The sequence below is a fragment of the Ranitomeya variabilis genome, chromosome 6 (genome assembly GCF_051348905.1).
Source record: "Ranitomeya variabilis isolate aRanVar5 chromosome 6, aRanVar5.hap1, whole genome shotgun sequence".
NCBI lineage: Eukaryota > Metazoa > Chordata > Amphibia > Anura > Dendrobatidae > Ranitomeya > Ranitomeya variabilis.
In genome coordinates, this window is record NC_135237.1 from 159415648 (window position 1) to 159442428 (window position 26781).

Consider the following 26781-nt stretch of genomic DNA (forward strand, 5'->3'; position numbering starts at 1 on the left):
CGAAAGACAATGGCCGCCCAGTCTAAATATCTCGGCCCCTTGAGGACGTGTCCGTCAGCAGCCGAGATCCGCCTCCTGATCCTCAATGGTGGGCAGAGACAGAGAAAACAAAACCGCCCACGAAGGAGAGAGCGGGAAAAGGACCAGGAAGAAGAAGTGAGCGACATGGAGGACGCCATGGCGAGCCGCCCGGAGCCGGAGCTTGGGGTCGGAGCAGAGGACTCCCCCAGCCACCCGGAGGGGCACCGCAACCAGGCCTCCACCGCTGATGCTGAATTCCTGCAGGCCGGAGTGGACGAGCTCAGCGACCGACCCCGGCGGACGCAGCTGAGCACTGAGGCCGGGTGGAAGAAGGCCATCATCAGGAGCCTCACCAGACATCCGTCGGCAGCCTCATCTGGTCCGGAGCATGGAAGAAGTTCCAGCGCTTTGAAGCCGGAAAGCGGGACACTGCAAGCAGAGATGACAACGCCGCAGCGCGAGGCCCTGCAGCCAGCGTTCCAGACCCCAGTGGAGACGGAGCAGACCGGCACCGGAGGAACCGCATCTGAAGCAGGTATGAAGGACGACCCTGCCCTGACAACTGACACCCCTCCCGCGACTGCTAGTGCCACAGCTGCTGACCCCGTTCCAGTGACTGATCTTGCAGCAGCCTCTACCTCTGCTGCAACAAATGCCCCTACTCAAGCTGCGCAGACCTCCATCGCTGCGCATGATTTAACCATACATGAAAGACGGATTAACGGCGTTTGTCCAGCACTGGGTGTAACCCTGGACCTCACTTTTCCCAGGCCGAGAAGGGTTAAGTGCCAGGTGCAGCCCTGGAAGCCGTCCAACTAAGCCTCGGAAACCTGAAACTGTAAATAGTTAACTGTTTATTTCCTTGCTGTTTTGCTGCTAAAACCCGTCCTGGGTTAACTCTTAAAGGGATCCCTTTGTTTACCCGGGATCCCTATTGCTTTTTATTTTTGCTTTCACTTTCATTTTTGCTTTTTGTTCCACAATGTTATAAAAACTGCTGAATCATGAACAGTGCATGATACAAACTGCTTGTAAATAGTTTGCACCTTCTTAAAGGAGCTCCCTGCTGGTAATACTTAAAGAAGGACTCTTTGCGAAGATACCGCACTGGAACCTTTGCTGAGCATGGACTGGTAGTCTGAAAAGACGAACTACCTCAGAAAGACTTGGTCCTCTCTTAAAGGGGATGTTCATTTGTCACGCTTCGATAGTAATATTGCTTAAGATGAGTAGCAATAATGTCTTGACCAAAGGAAATGGTGATAATGTTTATATGAGAAAAGTTATATGTGTTTAATTGGTTAAATGTGAAGAAATATTGATAATGTGCTCTGAGAAGATGGATGCAGTGGACCCGTAGAGATAGACGTGGTGTCCAGCATGCATAGTAGACAGAAAGATAATGAGAAGGCTAATGTTCGATAGAAAATGTTTTTGATAATGCTGATGGATAGTTAATGGGGAATAGAAGGTAAACCCTGCGTTCCCCATCGAAAGTTAGTAATGTGTTACTAAGGACAGAAAGTGAACCTGTAAGGGTTAGTGGGTGAGTCCTTATAGGAGCCAAGTAGAGCCGGCTCAGTGTTCTCGAACTGAAAGAAAAGTTATGTTCTATACTGTGTATAGTAGTTGAAAAGGCAGTAGGCCCTGGCTGAACGGGGCGGTCCTGTAACTGAAAGGAGAGGCAGTAGGTCTGGTGCCGATAGGACAGGCGGTCCTGCAGATTTAAAGAAGGAGAATGAAAAAAGTTGAAATACCTTATATTGTGACTATAGGAAGGTCTTTAATGGACTAAGAGTGTATATCCTTAAAGGCAAAGTTAAATTATTGTTCAATAATGTTTGCACTTAGTAGAATACCCGGTTGGGTAACAGGAGTTATTTATAGCCTGTAATTTATAATGTTAACCATGTTTGTAACGTTCAAGTGTCCTTACCTCCCATAAAGGGAAGCCTGTTTAAATATGCTTATTGTTATTACACTCAACAAAAATTGTATGTCTTTTTGCTAACTTGTATTGTTGTTTTCTTCCCAGTCCCGGAGTACTGTGTTTAACCAGGGGGGAGTGCAGCGCCCCAGAGTCCTGGTCGTTGCAGTACTGTGGCTCCGCCACTATGGGGAGCCATGGTGCGTCCGATGGCACTGAAGGAGTTCATCTGATCAGGTATCACAGACACCAATACATTTCACAGCCGGGCCTCCGGGGGGAGCTAAGGGTTCTATTCATTAGGCCACTCCCCACCATAGTGGGTAAACTGGGGGTCAGGCAGGAAGTTAGATCAGAAAGCTGACTGGATTGGACAAAGCAACACTCAGTGGCGGAGGGTGTTGTGGAGGAAGAGACAGTAGGGTCTCTGTCAGGGGTGGGATCTTGACAGAGGCTTGGCATTGGAAAGAACGTAACGGGTCCGCGCCAGCTCCGGGAAGCGGCGGGATTCAAGAAAGGACTAGAAGCGAGATAGATTGTGCTGAGTGAGAAACGAGATCAAGCGATAGGAGAATTCCAGCAGGGGTCGTGCTGTAAGACCGAAGCAACACCCTACTGAGGCGCACTACCGGTGGCCGGAACGCCGAGGGAGTATTATAACATTCAGCTTCAAGCAATACTCTAAACAGCGGCAGGACAGTCAGTTTAAGGCGGGCTGTCTAACACATATCACCTATGAAGTCTTGGGAGGCAATTGCGGGAGAGGGGCGTCTCTAGGGTCCCGGAAGAACTCCAGGCCTACCCGACAAACGGGTGCCGTTCTAACCGTAACATCAGGGAGGGACGGACGATTAGAAGAACATCATTTAATCGAGTTGTGAGGGAACTTAAGAAACAGACACAACGGTTGTGGGGTACTTTCCGTAAGCATAGCAGGGAAGGACTACAACACATAGCGCTAAGAAGGAAGGCACCGATTTCCACCTGTGAAGAGGACTCTGGAGGTGCCATTGGACCGGCCGGACTTGCGCAGCCTGGTGAGCCGTACTCTGGACTGAGGACTCAGAGATCTCCAGTAAAGAGGTAAAGAGACTGCAACCTGGTGTCCTCGTTATTTACCGCGACCTGCACCCCACAACTGCACCGTTACAACACCACTTATTGCACCGGACGTCCCCCACTGACAGACAGGGCCCCGGACCGGGTCTAGCCACCGTGACAACCCCAGAACTGAGACTCAGAGGCCCGGCTCCGGGTACCCCTCGGCCCTGCGGCGGTGTGGGGGCGCTCCATTTACAGTAAACAAATTTACAATGACAGACTGGTACAGAGGGGAGAGGACCCTGTCCTTGAGGACTTACATTCTACATTCTATATCAAATGTGATTACGTAATCAGTGTCATGTCCACTCTTGCAAGCACAGTCTTCACTGGAAGACATTTTGGAAAAGCAGGCCACAGTCAAGTGAAACTACAGAAAAGAACAGATAAGAAAAATTGAAGTTGTTAAAAGAGCCAACAACAATGTAGCCAAAGGAAAAAAAAAAATAAAGGAAGGGCCATAATTAAAAACACAATGGACGCCAATACTTACATTACTGGCAGTAGTCCAACAGCACAGCAGTCAGGCAGCACAGAACCAGGAGAGCAGAATAGCACCAGGACAGCAGCACAACACTGGGACAGCAGCACCGCACAGTCTACAAGGGAAAAAAAGCAAAACATAAGACACAAAGTGACGAAGAGTGTGAAACTGGGCAGAGCAACATAGTACAGACACTCATACTTACATTAAGTAGCAGCTGAGAGGGCCAGTACCACACCACTGGACAGGAGAAATCAGGGCCAGTACCACACCACTGGACAGGAGAAATCAGGGCCAGTACCACACCACTGGACAGGAGAAATCAGGGCCAGTACCACACCACTGGACAGGAGAAATCAGGGCCAGTACCACACCACTGGACAGGAGAAATCAGGGCCAGTACCACACCACTGGACAGGAGAAACCAGGGCCATTACCACACCACTGGACAGGAGAAATCAGGGCCAGTACCACACCACTGGACAGGAGAAATCAGGGCCATTACCACACCACTGGACAGGAAAAATCAGAGCCAGTACCACACCACTGGACAGGAGAAATCAGGGCCAGTACCACACCACTGGACAGGAGAAATCAGGGCCAGTACCACACCACTGGACAGGAGAAATCAGGGCCATTACCACACCACTGGACAGGAGAAATCAGACCCAGTACCACACCACTGGACAGGAGAAATCAGGGCCAGTACCACACCACTGGACAGGAGAAATCAGGGCCAGTACCACACCACTGGACAGGAGAAATCAGGGCCAGTACCACACCACTGGACAGGAGAAATCAGGGCCAGTACCACACCACTGGACAGGAGAAATCAGAGCCAGTACCACACCACTGGACAGGAGAAATCCGTAACAGGAGCACCGCACAGTCTACAAGGAACAGAAAGCAAAACATAAGACACAAAGTGATGAAGAGTGTGAAACTGGGCAGAGCAACATAGTACAGACACTCATACTTACATTAAGTAGCAGCTGAGGGGGCCAGTACCACACCACTGGACAGGAGAAATCAGGGCCAGTACCACACCACTGGACAGGAGAAATCAGGGCCAGTACCACACCACTGGACAGGAGAAATCAGGGCCATTACCACACCACCGGACAGGAGAAATCAGGGCCAGTACCACACCACCGGACAGGAGAAATCAGGGCCAGTACCACACCACTGGACAGGAGAAATCAGGGCCAGTACCACACCACTGGACAGGAGAAATCAGGGCCAGTACCACACCACTGGACAGGAGAAATCAGGGCCATTACCACACCACCGGACAGGAGAAATCAGAGCCAGTACCACACCACTGGACAGGAGAAATCCGTAACAGGAGCACCGCACAGTCTACAAGGAACAGAAAGCAAAACATAAGACACAAAGTGACAAAGAGTGTGAGACTGGGCAGAGAGTGAGAGTGGGCCGAGCAACATAGTAATTGTAAAGTACAGACACTCATACTTACATTACGTAGCAGCTGAGAGAGCCAGTACCACACCACCGGACATGAGAAATCAGGGACAGGAGCAATCCAAGACAGCAGCACTGGACAGTCTACAAGGAAAAAAGCAAAACATATGTGCAGAGTACAGACTGCAGTGAGAGAGACAGACAAACATTTTCAAAGCTTCTATACTTACATGCAAAGTCTCGAGATCACGTCCAGAGTCTAGACATTACTGGACTTCCAGTGTCCACACCCCTTTTATACAGCTGGGAATTTGGAGGTGGTGAATTCATTTCCTGGACATGCGCAGTCCTAAGTATGCAAGCGCATCGAACACATGTCCTTGCGCATCAATGCATTCCCATAGACAATAATGCATTGTTTTGATGCACTCATCCGCATGCCTGCGCATATTTGATGCAACAAAAAATGCAACATGTTGCGTTTTGCGTGCGCGGCGAAACGACGCATGCAAACTGATGCAAACGCATGTCCCTGCATACACAATGTTTAAGATAGGTACGCAAGACGCATGCGGATCTATGCCTACGCTGCGCACAGATACACTAATGTGAACCCGGCCTTATCCCTTAATGCCATGACTTTATCAATATCACATTACGAGCCCTCGTGTGTGTTCCTTTAAACACATGGAATGTGATATATAATATACATAGAATAAAAGATTCTGATATGGCCCTAATTGGTACGTGTTTTGAATGTTGAAAAGGAACCAGATAATTTAATTGAGAGTGCAATGCTTCATAACGGGTCCTGTCCTAATATACTATGTTCCAATCTTTTTGTTTGCTTTTCTTTATTTGTTTACTCTATTATTGAGAGTGTGATGTTGCGTCCATGTTATTGTATTGAATGGATAAAGGTAAATGTTTGATTAATTCTGACCTTATACTTTGATATTATATGTCTGTAACTTTTATCCTGGAGGCTCACTCACTGGCAACTCACCAGTGTATGCTGCAGCTGAATCTCCACTATTGCCTGCTGCTGCTCACACAGTCTCTTCAGCATATGCATGGTGGAGTTCCACCTTGCTGGTATGTCACTTGTTAGCATATTGTCTGAAGAAATGCCATGCCAGGGAGCTACTTTGACTGCTTTGGTGTTTTCACTTCCTCACTTTTGGTGGGTAGTAGCAGCCACGTACTAGCTAGAGGCGGCCCGCTGTGCTTTTGCACCCTGCTCCCTCTTTTGCTATGCTACTGGGAAAGCATAACCACCTCCTCTTCCTCCGAACTGCGTGCATCACTAGGATGGCCTTTTCTGCATGTAGGGTCTAGGACCTGATTATCCCCCGCATCTTCTTCCATCTAGTCCTCATCCCTGCCCATCTTGCCGGTCTGCACACTGCTGAACCAACAGTTGGCACCTGTGTTTCGTCATCATCAGAGATGTGCTGCAGTGGTCCTCTTACCGTGTGCACTAACTTTCTCATTTACTCATCCTCTAAATGAACAAGTGGTTGGACATCAGTGCACTCAATATCTTCCTCTTGTGGTGCAGTGCCAGGTGAATGGCCAGCAAAGTCATCAAAAAGCAGAAGCGACTGCTACATGACTTGGGGCTCAGACTGCTTGGCTAATTTGCAAGGGGGTGAGGTGGAAGTCGAATGACCATGGTCTGTAGGCACCAACTGGAAAAGTTTTTTAGGCACACTACTCGCACAGAGAAAGTGGCAGAGTTTATTTATTTTTTAGGTACACTACTCGTACAGACACAACAGTAGAGTAAAATTATTATTTAGGCCCACAGATGGCAGAGAGATGGCTGCAGAGCAGAATTATTTTTTAGGCACACTACTTGTACATACACAGCCATAGAGTAAAATTATTTTTTAGGCGCGACCACAACTTGTATAGACACATCGGTAGAGTAAAATTATTTTTTATGCCAACAAATTCAAAAATATGGCTGCAGAGTAGAAATATTTATTAGGCACACTACTTGTACAGACACAGCAGTAGAGTAAAATTATGTTTTAGACCCGGCCACAAATTGTATAGGATTAGATGTACTGTAAAATTAATTTTTATTCCCACAAATGGCAACGAGATGGCTGCAGAGTAGAATTACTTTTAAGGCACCCTGAAGAGAAAAGTAATTTTTTAGGCCAAGCCACAACTTACACAGACACAGCGGTAGAGTAAAATTATTTTTCAGACCCACAAATGGCAAAGAGACTGCTGCAGAGTAAAATTATTTTTTAGGCCCACTACTCGCTAAGAGACAGCTGCAGAGTTTAATTATTTTTTAGGTACATTGCTCATACAGACATGACTGTAGAGTACACAAAGGCTTTTTGAAATAGTACTCCCACAGACAGGGGTGCAGAGTACACACACAGAGGCTTAAAGGCTCATTACTCCCACAGGTGGGGATGCAGAGACTTAAGGACACAGTACTCCCACAAACAGGAGTGCAGAGTATGCACAGAGGCTTAAAAGCAAGGTACTCCCACAATCCACAATCCATTGTAAATTCTATAATTTTTAGCTCCCTAACTGTGAATGCAGCAAAGCGTCCTGAAACCACATTATTTCCACTACTTTTTACAGAATTTTCAGATTATTATGGTAAAATCATGTTGGGAATTTTTCAGCAATCTAATTTTCTCATACTCTGGCCAATTTTCGACCTCCATATAGAATATTGTTCTATGAGACTTTGCTTTCCCCTGTGTGTTTATGAATATTAGTTTATTTTTGTGTTATTTTTTTAAGACAGCAAATTTTTTCTCCTAATTAACCTAATTTGTACAGCCTCTTCCCAACAATAGAAAGACTTAAGTGACCTCTATTAGGCTACTTTCACACATCAGGTTTTTTGCATCAGGCCCAATCCGGCAAATGTTGGAAAAAACGGATCCGACGCAGATTGTGAAAAACTGATGCAACGGATCCGTTTTTTCGACGGATCGGACTAGCATATCCAGATAATTGGATAAAAAAAATTTGGAGTATGCTCAGTTTAAAAAACCTGAATCCATCATTTTCCGGATCCGGCACCTTGAGGATCCCATAGGCTTCCATTCTAGCAAACAGCCGGAAGCGCCGGATCCAGTGCTTCTGGCTTTTTCGCCGGAGACAAAAATCGTTGCTATGGATGTTTTTTCCAGAAACCGGAAACGGCAGATTTGCCGGATCTGGTGAAAACCGGACGAAACTCAAGGTCATCCGGCGCAATCCGGCACTAATACAAGTCTATGGGGAAAAAAACAGATCCGGCGGCAACATTCGCCGGATCCGGTTTTTTGATAATTATCTGGATTGAGCCTGACGGCAAAAACCTGATGTGTGAAAGTAGCCTTACTCATATGTTCTGCTTTTTATCAAATATTATGCAATAATGGCCACCATCGCCATTGTACAATGTGATTGAACTGTAAACAATATAAAATAGACTTAATATATCCTTTAGCCCGGGGACAGATGAAGTTTCTGACTTATAACAATTTTCTAAACAATGATTATTTATGTGATTGCAAAAACTGTCAAATATAGTTATATGCCAGGCAGTTACTTACATAATAAGTCATAGCAAATCCTGGACACTAAACAGATATCTGAGCAAATATTACATAACTAAACATAAGCTTACATTTACTTTTTCTTTTGGTTGTAAAGTTTCCCTGTTACATCTGACAAGGAAAAATTTCTGATACAGATAAAAAGCCAAAATGCGTTACATGAAGCGAGGTTTGAAGAAATGTATGCTATGCGAGTTCTGTTTCTTCTATAGACAGCATTGCCACCAGCAACCACGAATGGCCGGGGTCACAATTAGCGTAGGGAAATACGGTTCATTTTTTACAGGTGTAATACGCAGAAAAGTTCTTGAACAGTGATCCGTATTCAACGCGAGGATGCGATTTATTCTCTAAAAAATATCCGTGTGTCATCCGTATGGCATCTGTACTGCAAGATTTTCTCACCGGCTTGCAAAATGGACATAGAACGGATCCATGGGCTCAAATATTCTTGAAAACATACAGTACAGACGAAAAGTTTGGACACACATTCTCATTTAAAGATTTTTCTGTATTTTCATGACTATGAAAATTGTAAATTCACACTGAAGGCATCAAAACTATGAATTAACACATTTGGAATTATATACTTAACAAAAAAGTGTGAAACAACTGAAAATATATCTTATATTCTAGGTTCTTCAAAGTAGCCACCTTTTGCTTTGACGACTGCTTTGCACACTCTTGGCATTCTCTTGATGAGCTCCAATAGGTAGTCACCGGAAATGGTCTTCCAACAATCTTGAAGGAGTTCCCAGAAATGCTTAGCACTTGTTGGCCCTTTTGCCTTCACTCTGCGGTCCAGCTCACCCCAAACCATCTCGATTGGGTTCAGGTCTGGTGACCACCCTGTTGTGAACTCTATTTTTGGGCTCCCTCTAGTGGTCACGAGCGGTACTGTGTAGTGTTGTCTTTGTGCAGGTTGGCAGCATCAGCTGGTTCGTTATCCTTGGCTGGTTTCCTATTTAGCTCACCTGGATACTCAGTTCCTTGCCTGCTATCAATGTATTCAGTGCTCTTCAGATTCCTTGTGACTACCTTGCTCCCAGTCTCTCCAAGACAAGCTAAGTTTTTGTTTGTTCATTTTTTGATTATCAGCATTCATCATGTTTCTTGTCCAGCTTGCTAAAATGTGATTTCCTCGCTTGCTGGTTGCTCTAGGGGACTGAGTTTCTCCCCCCACACCGTTAGTTGGTGCGGGGGTTCTGGAAATCTCAGTGTGGATATTTTGTAAGGGTTTTTTACTGACCGCACAGACCCCTTTTCTATTTTCTGCTATCTAGTATTAGTGGGCCTCATTTGCTGAATCTGCTTTCACCCCTGTGTATGTGCCTTCCTCTTACCTCACCGTTATTATTTGTTGGGGGCTTCTATATCTTTGGGGATTATTTCTCTGGAGGCAAGTGAGGTCTTTCGCTCTCTCTAGGGGTAGTTAGTTCCTCAGGCTGGCTCGAGACATCTAGGATTTTAGACACGTTCACCGGCTACTTCTAGTGTGTTTGGATAGGTTCAGATTTGCGGTCAGTCCAGTTTGCCACCTCCCTAGAGCTTGTCCTATGTTTGTTACTTAGCTGGAGTAATTTGTGATCCTCAACCACTAAGGATCATAACAGTATAGCAGGCCAAAAAGTGTTTAATCATCGCAGAAGTGGGATAAAAAGAAGACCTGAGTACATTTCTTTTTTTTCCCTCCCGCTTTTCCTTTGCTGCAGTCTGTTTAGCTTCTTTCATCCCCTTGAACTCTGGGTGGTTTTGAGCTCAGCTGCAGACATGAATGTTCAGACTCTGACTTCTAGTGTGGATCATCTTACTGCACGGGTGCAAAGTATTCAGGATTTTGTTATTCATAGCCCTATGTCAGAACCAAAGATACCCATTACTGAGTTCTTTTCTGGAGATAGATCTAGGTTTCTAAATTTTAAGAATAATTGTAAGTTATTTCTATCTCTGAGACCTCGTTCCTCTGGTGATTCCGCTCAGCAAGTTAAAATTGTTATCTCCTTGTTGCGTGGCGACCCTCAAGATTGGGCTTTCTCTCTGGCACCAGGAGATCCTGCATTGCTTAATGTAGATGCATTTTTTCTGGCTCTTGGACTGCTTTATGAGGAGCCGAATCTTGAGAATCAGGCAGAAAAAGCGTTGCTGGCTATCTCTCAAGGTCAGGATGAAGCAGAGGTGTATTGTCAAAAATTTCGGAAATGGTCGGTGCTTACTCAATGGAATGAGTGTGCCCTGGCTGCAAATTTCAGAGAAGTTCTTTCTGAGGCCGTTAAGAATGTTATGGTGGGGTTTCCCACCCCTACAAGTCTGAGTGATTCTATGGCTTTAGCCATTCAGGTTGATCGGCGTTTGCGGGAGCGCAAATCTGCTCATCCTTTGGCGGTATTTTCTGAACAGAGACCTGAGTCTATGCAATGTGACTGAACTCTGACCAGAATTGAGCGACAAAGTCATAGACGTCAAAATGGGTTGTGCTTTTACTGTGGTGATTCTACTCATGTTATCTCAGCATGCTCTAAACGCTTAAAAAAATTCGCTAAACCTGTTACCATTGGTACTATACAGCCTAAATTTATTTTGTCTGTTACTTTGATTTGTTCTTTGTCGTCCTACCCGGTTATGGCTTTTGTGGATTCGGGTGCTGCCCTGAATCTGATGGATTTGTCGTTTGCCAGGCGCTGTGGTTTTGTCCTGGAGCCTTTGGAATTTCCTATTCCTCTGAGGGGAATTGATGCTACGCCATTGGCTGAGAATAAGCCTCAGTATTGGACGCAAATGACCATGTGCATGACTCCCGTACATCAGGAGGTGATTCGCTTTCTTGTTTTGTATAATTTGCATGATGTTGTCGTTTTGGGTCTGCCATGGCTGCAGGCTCATAATCCAGTTTTAGATTGGAAAGCTATGTCTGTGTCAAGTTGGGGTTGTCAGGGAATTCATGGCGATACTCTGTTGGTGTCTATTGCTTCTTCCACTCCTTCTGAGGTCCCTGAGTTTTTGTCTGACCACCAGGATGTATTTGATGAGCCCAGGTCCAGTGCCCTGCCCCCTCATAGGGATTGTGACTGTGCTATAAATTTAATTCCTGGTAGTAAATTTCCTAAGGGACGACTTTTTAATTTGTCTATACCAGAGCATGCCGCGATGCGGAGTTATATAAAGGAGTCTTTGGAGAAGGGACATATTCGCCAATCCTCTTCCCCTCTTGGTGCAGGATTTTTTTTTGTGGCCAAGAAGGACGGTTCTTTGAGACCTTGTATAGATTATCATCTTCTGAATAAAATCACAGTCAAATTTCAGTATCCTTTGCCACTATTGTCTGATTTGTTTGCTCGGATTAAGGGGGCCAGTTGGTTCACCAAGATAGATCTCCGTGGTGCATATAACCTTGTGCGCATTAAGCAGGGAGATGAATGGAAAACAGCATTTAATACGCCCGAAGGCCATTTTGAGTACTTGGTGATGCCTTTTGGACTTTCTAATGCTCCTTCTGTGTTTCAGTCCTTCATGCATGACATCTTCCGAGAATATCTGGATAAATTTATGATTGTTTATCTGGATGACATTTTGGTCTTTTCTGATGATTGGGAGTCCCATGTGAAGCAGGTCAGGATGGTGTTTCAGGTCTTGCGTGCTAATGCTTTATTTGTGAAGGGCTCAAAATGTCTCTTCGGAGTACAGAAGGTCTCCCTTTTGGGTTTTATTTTTTCTCCTTCTACTGTGGAGATGGACCCAGTCAAGGTCCAGGCTATTCATGACTGGACTCAGTCCACGTCTGTTAAGAGTCTTCAGAAGTTCTTGGGTTTTTCTAATTTTTACCGTCGTTTCATCGCTAATTTTTCTAGCGTGGTTAAACCTTTGACGGATTTGACCAAGAAGGGTTCTGATGTGACTAATTGGTCACCTGCGGCCGTGGAGGCCTTTCGGGAGCTGAAGCACCGGTTTTCTTCAGCTCCAGTCTTATGTCAGCCAGATGTCTCTCTCCCCTTCCAGGTCGAGGTTGATGCTTCTGAGATTGGAGCAGGGGCTGTTTTGTCGCAGAGAAGCTCTGATGGCTCTGTGATGAAGCCATGTGCTTTCTTTTCAAGAAAGTTTTCGCCTGCCGAGCGGAATTATGATGTTGGTAATCGGGAGTTGTTGGCTATGAAGTGGGCATTTGAGGAGTGGCGACATTGGCTCGAAGGAGCTAAACATCGTGTGGTGGTCTTGACTGATCACAAAAATCTGATTTATCTTGAATCTGCCAAGCGCCTGAATCCTAGACAGGCTCGTTGGTCGTTGTTTTTCTCCCGTTTCAACTTCGTGGTCTCATACCTGCCTGGTTCGAAGAACGTGAAAGCTGATGCACTTTCTAGGAGTTTTGTGCCTGACTCTCCAGGAGTTTCTGAGCCGGCTGGTATTCTCAGAGAGGGAGTGATTTTGTCTGCCATTTCCCCAGATTTGCGACGAGTGCTGCAGAAATTTCAGGCGGATAGACCTGACCGTTGTCCACCAGAGAGACTGTTTGTCCCGGATAGATGGACCAGCAGAGTTATTTCCGAGGTCCATTCTTCGGTGTTGGCGGGTCATCCTGGGATTTTTGGTACCAGAGATTTGGTGGCTAGGTCCTTCTGGTGGCCTTCCTTGTCGCGGGATGTGCGTTCCTTCGTGCAGTCTTGTGGGATTTGTGCTCGGGCTAAGCCTTGCTGTTCTCGTGCCAGCGGTTTGCTTTTGCCTTTGCCTGTTCCGAATAGGCCTTGGACGCACATTTCCATGGATTTTATTTCGGATCTTCCAGTATCTCAGAAAATGTCTGTCATCTGTGTGGTGTGTGATCGTTTTTCCAAGATGGTCCATTTGGTGCCCTTGCCTAAGTTGCCTTCTTCCTCCGATTTGGTTCCTCTATTTTTTCAGAATGTGGTTCGCTTGCACGGCATTCCTGAAAATATTGTGTCTGATAGAGGATGCCAGTTTGTGTCCAGGTTTTGGCGGACTTTTTGTGCTAAGATGGGCATTGATTTGTCTTTTTCGTCGGCCTTCCATCCTCAGACTAATGGCCAAACCGAGCAAACTAATCAGACATTGGAAACTTATTTGAGATGTTTTGTTTCTGCTGATCAGGATGATTGGATGACTTTTTTGCCATTGGCCGAGTTTGCCTTTAATAATCGGGCTAGTTCTGCTACTTTGGTTTCGCCTTTTTTCTGCAATTCTGGTTTCCATCCTCGTTTTTCCTCGGGTCAGGTTGAGTCTTCTGACTGTCCTGGGGTGGATTCTGTTGTGGATAGGTTGCAGCAGATTTGGAACCATGTGGTGGACAATTTGAGGTTGTCACAGGAGAAGGCTCAGCGCTTTGCCAACCGCCGCCGCGGTGTGGGTCCCCGACTTCGTGTTGGGGATTTGGTGTGGCTGTCTTCTCGGTATGTTCCTATGAAGGTCTCCTCTCCTAAATTCAAGCCTCGCTTCATCGGTCCTTATAAGATCTTGGAAATCCTTAACCCGGTGTCTTTTCGTTTGGATCTCCCAGCATCGTTTGCCATTCATAATGTGTTCCATAGGTCTTTGTTGCGGAGGTATGTGGTACCTGTGGTTCCTTCTGTTGAGCCTCCTGCTCCGGTGCTGGTCGAGGGCGAATTGGAGTATGAGGTGGAGAAGATTTTGGATTCTCGTATCTCTAGACGGAGGCTTCAGTATTTGGTTAAGTGGAAGGCCTATGGTCAGGAAGATAATTCCTGGGTTGTTGCCTCTGATGTTCATGCGGCCGATTTGGTTGGTGCCTTCCACGCGGCTCATCCTGATCGCCCTGGGGGTCTTGATGAGGGTTCGGTGACCCCTCCTCAAGGGGGGGGTACTGTTGTGAACTCTATTTTTGGGCTCCCTCTAGTGGTCATGAGCGGTACTGTGTAGTGTTGTCTTTCTGCAGGTTGGCAGCATCAGCTGGTTCGTTATCCTTGGCTGGTTTCCTATTTAGCTCACCTGGATACTCAGTTCCTTGCCTGCTATCAATGTATTCAGTGCTCTTCAGATTCCTTGTGACTACCTTGCTCCCAGTCTCTCCAAGACAAGCTAAGTTTTTGTTTGTTCATTTTTTGATTATCAGCATTCATCATGTTTCTTGTCCAGCTTGCTAAAATGTGATTTCCTCGCTTGCTGGTTGCTCTAGGGGACTGAGTTTCTCCCCCCACACCGTTAGTTGGTGCGGGGGTTCTGGAAATCTCAGTGTGGATATTTTGTAAGGGTTTTTTACTGACCGCATAGATTCTCTTTTCTATTTTCTGCTATCTAGTATTAGTGGGCCTCATTTGCTGAATCTGCTTTCACCCCTGTGTATGTGCCTTCCTCTTACCTCACCGTTATTATTTGTTGGGGGCTTCTATATCTTTGGGGATTATTTCTCTGGAGGCAAGTGAGGTCTTTCTCTCTCTCTAGGGGTATTTAGTTCCTCAGGCTGGCTCGAGACGTCTAGGATTTTAGACACGTTCACCGGCTACTTCTAGTGTGTTTGGATAGGTTCAGATTTGCGGTCAGTCCAGTTTGCCACCTCCCTAGAGCTTGTCCTATGTTTGTTACTTAGCTGGAGTAATTTGTGATCCTCAACCACTAAGGATCATAACACCACCCCATCACTCTCCTTCTTGGTCAAATAGCCCTTACACAGCCTGGAGGTGTGTTTGGGGTCATTGTCATGTTGAAAAATAAATGATGGTCTAACTAAACGCAAACCGGATGGAATAGCATGCCGCTGCAAGATGCTGTGGTAGCCATGCTGGTTCAGTATACACTCAAATTTTGAATAAATCCCTAACAGTGTCACCAGCAAAGCACCCCCACACCATCACACCTCCTCCTCCATGCTTCACGGTGGGAACCAGGCATGTAGAGTCCATCTGTTCACCTTTTCTGCATCGCTCAAAGACACGGTATGTATGCAGTCCTTGATCAGCCAGTCGATGGTGCATACTGCTGTGCGAGATGTGAGCACATTGTGTATTTGGAAGCCCAGATTCTGGATCTAAATGTGCAGCTGGCAACACTGAGATCCATAGACAATATGGAGAGGAGTCTTCTGCTCACTGAGCAGACGCTCAATGGGATAGATGAGGGGGGGATGGTAGGATGGAGCTGCAGGACAGTGAGGCAGTTAGCTGGGTGACAGATAGAAGGCGGGGTAGAGGGAAGAGTGCCAGGGAGGCTAGTCCTGATCTGGCACACCCCAATAAGTTTGCTAAGTTGGCAGATGAGGGGGGTGCCAGTACAGGGGTAGCACTGCTGCAGCCAGGCATGTCCTCTGAAAGCCGGAGGAGTGACTGCTCCAGTAAGGAGGGAAATAGGAGAGCAGGGCAGGCCAGACAGGTGCTGGTAGTGGGGGACTCAATTATCAGGGGAACAGATAGGGCAATCTGTCACAAAGACAGGGATCGTAGGACGGTGTGCTGCCTACCTGGCGCTCGAGTCCGACACATCGCTGATCGGGTTGACAGGTTATTGGGAGGGGCTGGTGAGGACCCAGCGGTCATGGTGCACATTGGCACAAATGACAAAGTTAGAGGTAGGTGGAAGGTCCTTAAAGATGATTTCAGGGAATTAGGCTGCAAGCTGAAAGCAAGGACCTCCAACGTGGTATTTTCTGAAATGCTGCCTGTACCACGTGCCACGCCAGAGAGGCAACGGGAGATTAGGGAGGTTAATAAGTGGCTCAAGAATTGGTGTAGGAAGGAGGGGTTTGGGTTCCTGCAGAACTGGGCCAACTTCTCAGTTGGCTACAGGCTCTACGCTAGGGACGGGCTGCACCTCAATGGGGAAGGTGCAGCTGTGCTGGGGGAGAAAATGGCTAGAAGGTTGGAGGAGTGTTTAAACTAGGGATTGGGGGGAGGGTATTCATTTTATAGGAGGGGAAGATAGTGCAGATAGAGACCTGGGCACAAATAAGGAAGTTGGGGGTGGCGGTGGCATGGGGGGTGGGGTTAGAACAGTTAGTAATTTAAGAAAGAATAGAGGTACAGAGAGGAACATCAAGTGCATGTATACTAATGCCAGAAGCCTCACCAACAAAATGGACGAATTAGAATTAATGTTGTTGGAGCATAATTATGACATGGTGGGGATATCTGAAACATGGCTGGATGAGAGCCATGACTGGGCTGTTAACTTGGAGGGCTATAGCCTTTTCAGAAATGACCGTACAGATAAGCGAGGGGGTGGGGTGTGTCTGTATGTAAAATCGACCTTAAAACCCATCCTGCGTGATAATATAGGTGAATCTAATGAAAATGTAGAGTCCCTGTGGGTGGAGATAAGGGGAGGGGGAAAAATAATAAATTACTGATAGGGGTTTGTTATAAATCTCCAAAAATAATGGAAGCAATGGAGAATATCCTCGTAAAGCAAATAGATAAAGCTGCGACTCAAGGAGAAGTCATTATTATGGGGGACTTCAACTACCCTGAAATAGATTGGGGAACAGAAACCTGCAGTTCCAGTAAAGGTAATCGGTTTTTGACAACTATGAGAGACAATTACCTTTCACAACTGGTTCAGGACCCATCAAGGAGGGGGGCACTGCTAGACCTAATATTAACCAACAGGCCAGACCGCATATCATATATAAGGGTTGGGGGTCACTTGGGGAATAGTGATCACAAAATAATAAGTTTTCATGTCTCCTTTAATAAGATGTGTAGTAGAGGGGTGACAAGGACACTAAACTTCAGGAGGGTAAATTTCCAACGGATGAGAGAGGATCTTGGTGCAATTAACTGGGACGATATCCTGAGGCATAAAAATACACAAAGAAAATGGGAGACGTTTATTAGCATCCTGGATAGGTCCTGTGCACAGTATATACCGTATGGGAATAAACATACTAGAAATAGGAGGAAACCAATATGGCTAAATAGAGCTGTAAGGGGTGCAATAAGGGACAAAAAGAAAGCATTTAGAGAATTAAAGGAAGTAGGTAGTGAGGAGGCATTAAATAAATACAGAAAATTAAATAAATTCTGTAAAAAGCAAATCAAGGCAGCAAAGATTGAGACAGAGAGACTCATTGCCAGAGAGAGTAAAAATAATCCCAAAATATTCTTTAACTACATAAATAGTAAGAAACTAAAAAATGATAGTGTTGGCCCCCTTAAAAATAGTCTGGGTGAAATGGTGGATGAGGATGAGGAAAAAGCCAATATGCTAAATGACTTTTTTTCATCAGTATTTACAAAAGAAAATCCCATGGCATCCAATATGACTAGTGATAAAAATTCCCAATTAAAGGTTACCTGCTTAACCCAGCAGGAAGTACGGCGGCGTCTAAAAATCACTAAAATTGACAAATCTCCGGGCCCGGATGGGATACACCCCTGAGTACTGCAGGAATTAAGTACAGTCATTGATAGACCATTATTTTTAATCTTTAAAGAGTCCATAATAACAGGGTCTGTACCACAGGACTGGCGTATAGCAAATGTGGTGCCAATATTCAAAAAGGGGACAAAAACTGAACTTGGAAATTATAGGCCAGTAAGTTTAACCTCTACTGTGGGTAAAATCCTGAAGGACATTCTAAGGGATGCTATACTGGAGTATCTGAAGAGGAATAACCTCATGACCCAGTATCAGCACGGGTTTACTAGGGACCGTTCATGTCAGACTAATTTGATCAGCTTCTATGAAGAGGTAAGTTCCGGACTGGACCAAGGGAGCCCAGTGGATGTAGTGTATATGGACTTTTCAAAAGCTTTTGATATGGTGCCACACAAAAGGTTGTTGCATAAAATGAGAATAATGGGGATAGGGGAAAATATGTGTAAGTGGATTGAGAGCTGGCTCAGGGATAGGAAACAAAGGGTGGTTATTAATGGAGCACATTCGGACTGGGTCACGGTTAGCAGTGGGGTACCACAGGGGTCAGTATTAGGCCCTCTTCTTTTTAACATATTTATTAATGACCTTGTAGGGGGCATTCAGAGTAGAATTTCAATATTTGCAGATGACACTAAGCTCTGCAGGGTAATCAATATAGAGGAGGACAATTTTATATTACAGGATGATTTATGTAAACTAGAAGCTTGGGCTGATAAATGGCAAATGAGCTTTAATGGGGATAAATGTAAGGTCATGCACTTGGGTAGAAGTAATAAGATGTATAACTATGTGCTTAATTCTAAAACTCTGGGCAAAACCGTCAATGAAAAAGACCTGGGTGTATGGGTGGATGACAAACTCATATTCAGTGGCCAGTGTCAGGCAGCTGCTACAAAGGCAAATAAAATAATGGGATGCATTAAAAGAGGAATAGATGCTCATGAGGAGAACATAATTTTACCTCTATACAAGTCACTAGTTCGACCACACTTAGAATACTGTGCACAGTTCTGGTCTCCGGTGTATAAGAAAGACATAGCTGAACTGGATCGGGTGCAGAGAAGAGCGACCAAGGTTATTAGAGGACTGGGGGGTCTGCAATACCAAGATAGGTTATTACACTTGGGGCTATTTAGTTTGGAAAAACGAAGACTAAGGGGTGATCTTATTTTAATGTATAAATATATGAGGGGACAGTACAAATACCTTTCTGATGATCTTTTTAATCATAGACCGGTGACAGGGACAAGGGGGCATCCTCTACGTCTGGAGGAAAAAAGGTTTAAGCATAATAACAGACGCGGATTCTCTACTGTAAGAGCAGTGAGACTATGGAACTCTCTGCCGTGTGATGTTGTAATGAGTGAGTCATTACTTAAATTTAAGAGGGGACTGGATACCTTCCTGGAAAAGTATAATGTTACAGGGTATATACATTAGATTCTTTGATAGGGCGTTGATCCAGGGAACTAGTCTGATTGCCGTATGTGGGGTCGGGAAGAATTTTTTTTCCCCATGGTGGAGCTTACTCTTACCACATGGGTTTTTTTTGCCTTCCCCTGGATCAACATGTTAGGGCATGTTAGGCTATGGGTTGAACTAGATGGACTTCAAATCTTCCTTCAACCTTAATAACTATGTTACGGTGGTTGGAACCAAAGATCTCAAATTTGGACTCATCAGAACAAAGCACAGATTTCCATTGGTCTAATGTCCATTCCTTGTGTTCTTTAGCCCAAACAAGTCTCTTCTGCTTGTTGCCTGTCCTTAGCAGTGGTTTCCTAGCAGCTATTTTACCATGAAGGCCTGCTGCACAAAGTCTCCTCTTAACAGTTGTTGTAGAGATGTGTCTGCTGCTAGAACTCTGTGTGGCATTGACCTGGTCTCTAATCTGAGCTGCTGTTAACCTGCGATTTCTGAGGCTGGTGACTCGGATAAACTTATCCTCAGAAGCAGAGATGACTCTTGGTCTTCCTTTCCTGGGGCGGTCCTCATGTGAGCCAGTTTCTTTGTAGCGCTTGATGGTTTTTGCATCTGCACTTGGGGACACTTTCAAACTTTTCCCAATTTTTCGTACTGACTGACCTTCATTTCTTAAAGTAATGATGACCACTCGTTTTTCTTTACTTAGCTGCTTTTTTCTTGCCATAATACAAATTCTAACAGTCTATTCAGGAGGACTATCAGCTGTGTATCCACCAGACTTCTGCTCAACACAACTGATGGTCCCAACCCCATTTATAAGGCAAGAAATCCCACTTATTAAACCTGACAGGGCATACCTGTGAAGTGAAAACCATTCCCAGCGACTACCTCATGAAGCTCATCAAGAGAATGCCAAGAGTGCAAAGCAGTCATCAAAGCAAAAGGTGTCTACTTTAAAGAACCTAGAATATAAGACATAGTTTCAGTTGTTTCACACTTTTTTGTTAAGTATATAATTCCACATGTGTTAATTCATAGTTTTGATGCCTTCAGTGTGAATTTACAATTTTCATAGTCATGAAAATGCAGAAAAATCTTTAAATGAGAAGGTGTGTCCAAACTTTTGGTCTGTACTGTATATACAGTCTATATATATATATATATATATATATATATATATATATATATATATACACTCACCGGCCACTTTATTAGGTACACCATGCTAGTAACGGGTTGGACCCCCTTTTGCCTTCAGAACTGCCTCAATTCTTCGTGGCATAGATTCAACAAGGTGCTGGAAGCATTCCTCAGAGATTTTGGTCCATATTGACATGATGGCATCACACAGTTGCCGCAGATTTGTCGGCTGCACATCCCAAAGATGCTCCATACAAGGCAGGATGGATCCATGCTTTCATGTTGTTTACGCCAAATTCTGACCCTACCATCCGAATGTCGCAGCAGAAATCGAGACTCATCAGACCAAGCAACGTTTTTCCAATCTTCTACTGTCCAATTTCGATGAGCTTGTACAAATTGTAGCCTCAGTTTCCTGTTCTTAGCTGAAAGGAGTGGTACCCGGTGTGGTCTTCTGCTGCTGTAGCCCATCTGCCTCAAAGTTCGACGCACTGTGCGTTCAGAGATGCTCTTAGGCCTACCTTGGTTGTAACGGGTGGCGATTTGAGTCACTGTTGCCTTTCTATCAGCTCGAACCAGTCTGCCCATTCTCCTCTGACCTCTGGCATCAACAAGGCATTTCCGCCCACAGAACTGCCGCTCACTGGATTTTTTTTCTTTTTCGGACCATTCTCTGTAAACCCTAGAGATGGTTGTGCGTGAAAATCCCAGTAGATCAGCAGTTTCTGAAATACTCAGACCAGCCCATCTGGCACCAACAACCATGCCACGTTCAAAGGCACTCAAATCACCTTTCTTCCCCATACTGATGCTCGGTTTGAACTGCAGGAGATTGTCTTGACCATGTCTACATGCCTAAATGCACTGAGTTGCCGCCATGTGATTGGCTGATTAGAAATTAAGTGTTAACAAGAAGTTGGACAGGTGTACCTAATAAAGTGGCCAGTGAGTGTATATTTCATGCAGCGCTAGAGAGCAGAAAAGCCGGTAATTCAATTGTCGGCTTTTGCTATCTCCTTCTCAAACCCGATAGGATATGAGACATGGTTTACATACAGTAAACCATTTCATATCCCTTATTTTTTTACATATTCCTCACTACTAATGTTAGAAGTGTCTGTGTGCAAAATTTGGGAGCTCTAGGTGTTAAAATCACGGAAAAAACTGGTGTGGACTCCCGCGCAATTTTCTCCGCCAGAGTGGGAAAGCCAGTGACTGAGGGCAGATATCAATAGCCTAGAGGGACCCCCTGGCTAAAAACATCTGCCTCCAGCTACCCTTACATCTGTAAGATGCGCCTATTCTGGCACTTAGCCTCTCACTCCCGTGTAGCGGTGGGATATGGGGTAATAAAGGGTTAATGTCAACTTGCTATTGTAATATACTTGCGATTTCACTCGCAAGTATAGTACGGATGAGAAAAAAAGGGATGATGGGAGCTGCCCCATAGATTAACGTTGGTCCAAGTGCTATGCGATTTTCTATTGCTTATCACTCGTCTGTATTACGCTGTAGTGTGACCCCCTGCCTAAGGCCGGAGTCATACTGCTGCCAATTGTCTCATGAGAGAGAATCGGGCTAATTATGTTAATGACACTTGGCACTATCATAGTTAGGTCCGAGTGTCACTTTTGTGTGATCTGATTCTCTTGCGTTAGAGACTTGTATCACAAGTGCAGAGAAGATGGAGAGCTTAATTTCTCAATCTTTTCCATTGTTGCTGTGTGCGGATATCAGACTGAACTCAGATGATATCCAACTGCAGCCCAATGTTTTAGTTTAAGCCACAGACTTAAATGGGTGAGTGGAATCTGGTTATTGGATGCACTTACAGCATGCTGCGATTGTTTTCTCATCCAAAAATGGCATGAGAAAAAAATTCTCAGAACTGATCTTCCCCATATTATAACAATGGGTCAAGTTCGATCCGATAAAACATCCGTGTTAAAGGGAACCTGTCACCACGTTTTTGGAAGATGGGATAAAAATAGCGTTAAATAGGGGCAGAGGTGGGCGTTACATTAGTGTGTTTGTTATGCGTTTATTACCCACCTAAGTTGCCGAAATACCTTTGCAAAGTCTCCGTTTTCGCCTGTCAATCAGGCTGGTCTGGTCAAAAGGGCGTGTTGTCTTCCCCCAGATTTTGCGTAGTTTTCCGTTGGTGGCGTAGTGGTGTGCGCATGCCCAAGGTCCCGAATCCTCTGCCAGGGGATTTAAAAGAGCGCGCTGTTCGTTATTTCATTGGTGATCGGTGGGCGCGGCCATCTTCCTTTGGCCGCGCGTGCGCAGAACCGGCGCTCTGCTGGCTGCGGCTTCAGGAAAATGGCCGCCGCGATATCCATCTGCGCACGCGCGGCATCCCACGGCCATTTTCCTGAAGCCGCGGCCAGCATAGAGCCGCTTCTGCGCACGCGCGGCCAAAGGAAGATGGCCGCGCCCACCGATCACCAATGGAATAACGAACAGCGCGCTCTTTTAAATCCCCTGGCAGAGGATTCGGGACCTTGGGCATGCGCACACCACTACGCCACCAACGGAAAACTACGCAAAATCTGGGGGAAGACAACACGCCCTTTTGACCAGACCAGCCTGATTGACAGGCGAAAACGGAGACTTTGCAAAGGTATTTCGGCAACTTAGGTGGGTAATAAACGCATAACAAACACACTAATGTAACGCCCACCTCTGCCCCTATTTAACGCTATTTTTATCCCATCTTCCAAAAACGTGGTGACAGGTTCCCTTTAAACGCTAGTTGTCTTGTAGCAGAAATCTCACTTTTTCACTACTCAAATTAGGTCAATTGGAGTCAGGCAAAGCATTTCTTTCTTCTTACAGGTGCTTCTCACAAAATTAGAATATCATCAAAAAGGTAATTTATTTCAGTTCTTCAATACAAAAAGTGAAACTCATATATTATATAGATGATTGTGGCTTACAGCCAATGAAAACCCAAAAGTCGTTATCTCAGTAAATTAGAATACTTATTATTTTAAAATCCGAAATGTTGGCCTACTGAAATGTATGTTCAGTAAATGCACTCAATACTTGGTCGGGGCTCCTTTTGCATCAATTAATACATCAATGTGGCGTGGCGTGGCGTGGCATGGAGACGATCAGCCTGTGGCACTGCTGAGGTGTTATGGAAGCCTAAGTTGTTTGATAGGTCTGGTGTCGCTCATCTTCCTCTTGACAATACTGCATAGATTCGGGTGAGTTTGATGGCCAATTAAGCACAGTGATACTGTTGTTTTTTAAACCAGGTATTGGTACTTTTGGCAGTGTGGACAGGTGCCAAGTGATGCTGGAGAATGAAATTTCCATCTCCAAAAAGCTTGTCGGCAGAGGGAAGAGTGAAGTGCTCTAAAATTGGTAGATGGCTGCGCTGACTTTGGTCTTGATAAAACACAGTGGACCTACACCAGCTGATGACATGGCTCCCCAAACCATCACTGATTGTGGAAACTTCACACTAGACCTCAAGCAGCTTGGATTGTGTGCCTCTCCACTCTTCCTCCAGACTCTGGGACCTTGATTTTCAAATGAAATGCAAATTTACTTTCATTTGAAAACAACACCTTGAACCACTGAGCAACAGTCCAGTTCTTTTTTCTCCTTGGCCCAGGTAAGATTCTTCTGGCATTGTCTATTGGTCATGAGCGGCTTGGCACACTTGTAGCCCATGTCCTAGACACGTCTGTGTGTGGTGGCTTTTGAAGTAATGACTCCAGCAGCAGTCCACGCCTTGTGAATCTCACCCAAATATTTGAATGGCCTCTTCTTAACAATCCTTTCAAGGCTGTGGTTATCTTTTCTACCACACTTTTTCTTTCCACTCAACATTCCATTAATATGCTTGGATACAGCACTCTGAACAACCAGCTTCTTTAGCAATGACTTTTTGTGGCTTACCCTCCTTGTGGAGTGTGTCAATGACTGCCTTCTAACAGACTAAAGGTACCGTCACACTAAGCGACGCTGCAGCGATAGCGACAGCAATGCCGATCGCTGCAGCGTCGCTGTGTGGTCGCTGGAGAGCTGTCACACAGACCGCTCTCCAGCGACCAGCGATGCCGAGGTCCCCGGGTAACCAGGGTAAACATCGGGTTGCTAAGCGCAGGGCCGCGCTTAGTAACCCGATGTTTACCCTGGTTACCAGCGTAAAAGTTAAAAAAACAAACAGTACATGCTCACCTGCGCGTCCCCCAGCCTCTGCATCCTGACGCTGACTGAGCTCCGGCCCCAACAGCACAGCGGTGACGTCACCGCTGTTGCTTTCACTTTCAGTTTAGGGCCGGCGCTTTAGTGTCAGGAAGCAGAGGCTGGGGGACGCGCAGGTGAGTATGTACGGTTTGTTTTTTTAACTTTTACGCTGGTAACCAGGGTAAACATCGGGTTACTAAGCGCGGCCCTGCGCTTAGTAACCCGATGTTTACCCTGGTTACCAGTGTAAAATATCGCTGGTATCGTCGCTTTTGCTGTCAAACACGGCGATACACGGCGACCTAGCGACCAAATAATGTGCAGACCTTCTAGCAGCGACCAGCAATTTCACAGCGGGATCCAGATCGCTGCTGCGTGTCAAATACAGCGATATCGCCATCCAGGTCGCTGCAACGTCACGGATTGCTGGCGATATCGCCTAGTGTGACGGTACCTTAAGGGACCATTTTAGATGCTTAGGAAGTGTTGAACATAGAATCCCCTTAAAACTTAGCTTTTAATGATGACATATATAAAACCCTAACCCAAAAAAAAACAAAAAACCTTGGTTAAATAACCACGATAAGATACCACCAATAGGTAACCTGTTGAGGTACTACAATAAAACCTACTGCTCACCTCTGCCTAGCTGTGGAGGTTGGCACCCTAAGATACGATTATTTGGCGCCCCCACTCAGACGTAGGCTGTCCCTCACTTCCCTAACGAATCCCTACCATTAAAGGTGGGAAAACAAAATAGTGGAGGGCAGTGGTGAAAAGATAGTGCAAAAAATAACCCCAACATACAATAGCAAACACCCCCACTTAGGATGGTAATAACAATAGAAATGCAGCACTTCGCTCAATAGCGACCCATGTCATATTAAATAATTGAGTCCAACGATAAACATCTCAGTTCTTTGTCCGTCCTGGATACAGCCAATAGTATAAACAGACAATTAGACCTAAAATTAGGGGAGGCGATCTTGACAAAGTTTTGTTAAGGAGAGAGACTGAGTGGATATATAGGATGCAATCAATGTCCCCGAAGGGGCTGAATGAATGTCTGTCATATACCTGTTTCATTTGAACATCATGGAATTTACCTTTGTTTGACCGGCCTGTTATGCACAAATACAATAGTAGTTTGGAATATATACCGAAACAATCTCCTATCCTGGTATGCTTATGCATGCTCCCAATTTTAGGGAATTAATTATTTATCAAATACTATGTTTATTTAATATATATGTAGTACCTCAACAGGTTACCTATTGGTGGTATCTTATCGTGGTTATTTAACCAAGGTTTTTTGTTTTTTTTGGGTTAGGGTTTTATATATGTCATCATTAAAAGCTAAGTTTTAAGGGGATTCTATGTTCAACACTGGCCTTTTATAATCCCCATTCATTTTGTCTTGATTTTTTAGATGCTTAGGAAGCCCTTGCAGGTGTTTTTTTGTTAATTATTCTTATTTACTGAGATAATGACTTTTGGGTTTTCATTGGCTGTAAGCCATAATCATCAACATTAACATAACTAAAGACTTGAAATAGATCACTCTGTTTGTAATGACTAGGGTTGAGCGACCTTTACATTTATAGGATCGGGTCGGGTTTCACGAAACGCGACTTTTTCAAAAGTCGGGTCGAGTGAAATCGGCCGATCCTATAAAAAAGTCGGGGTCGGCCGAAACTCGAAACCCAATGCAGTGCATTGGGTTTCCAATGGTTCCCAGGGTCTGAAGGAGCGGAAACTCTCCTTCAGGCCCTGGGATCCATATTTAAGTGTAAAATAAAGAATTAAAATAAAAAATATCGCCATACTTACCCTCTGATGCGCCCTGGTACTAAGCGGGAACCTTCCTTCCTTAGAATCAGCCTTCCAGGACCTTGCGGTGACGTCTGTTATGACCCCAATGGCGAGGGTCTCAGAGGTACGTGGAAGTCTGCAGAATACAAAAATCCAGCTCATAGGGCAGTGGTAACTGGGTTGACCATATATCTACTCCTAACGCCAACACTAGAAGTAGCCGGGGATCATTCCTACGTTGATTCTAGATGACACGCTCCAGCCGGAGAATCTAGCTACCCCTAGTAGAGGAAAACAAAAGACCTTTCTTGCCTCCAGAGAAGGGG